The sequence below is a fragment of the Cucurbita moschata genome, unplaced genomic scaffold, assembly GCF_002738365.1.
Source record: "Cucurbita moschata cultivar Rifu unplaced genomic scaffold, Cmos_1.0 Cmo_Scf00002, whole genome shotgun sequence".
NCBI lineage: Eukaryota > Viridiplantae > Streptophyta > Magnoliopsida > Cucurbitales > Cucurbitaceae > Cucurbita > Cucurbita moschata.
The window spans coordinates 3,341,931-3,342,417 of NW_019268518.1; the positions used below are offsets into that span (position 1 = coordinate 3,341,931).

At 47.6% G+C, this 487-nt stretch overlaps 1 long non-coding RNA gene across 1 annotated transcript in view; it reads right to left on the bottom strand.

Moving 5' to 3' along the window:
* The window catches only part of LOC111456056, a 3,504-nt gene extending 3,017 nt beyond the window's left edge, over positions 1-487 (bottom strand). Inside the window, exons 1-2 of the long non-coding RNA XR_002712690.1 lie at positions 356-487; positions 194-274 (exon numbers count right to left, since the gene is read on the bottom strand). This is a non-coding gene — a long non-coding RNA (uncharacterized LOC111456056). The remainder of the gene's footprint in view (positions 1-193; positions 275-355) is intronic.

The following is a 487-nucleotide window of genomic DNA, read 5'->3' on the forward strand; positions in this document are numbered from 1 at the left end:
CTTCTCTGTCCTCTGGAAACCGAAACCCAGTCGGTTTTTGTTTTCCGATTTTCATATCTTTCGATCCGTAGATCGGATCAATATGATTCCTTCGGCAACGTTCTAGATCGTGTTACAGGCTACGTCCTAGTATTCTTTTTATAATTTTTTTCTTGACTATCGGAGGATTTAAGAACGCCGGAAATTCGCTCACCGTTCTCGGATGACCCTCGGATCTCCGCCTTTGGGTTGAGGTCTCGGCCAAACTTCTTCACAGACCGTGCGTGAGTTGTTCCTAGGTGAAGATTTCAACATTTTAGGGTCGATTCACGTAGGGGAAAACTCAGATCTGAGCAATATCGTTCAGAAACCTTACCCCGCGAAATGTTCTTAGGCTTTGATGGTGCGTAGGCCTTGATAGCCCCTCAATCCTGGTACGAGTCTCGTCTGGAGATGGATTCCGGCGGTGGTCCGTTAATCTTCCCGGCCGACCTCTCTCTAACCTCTC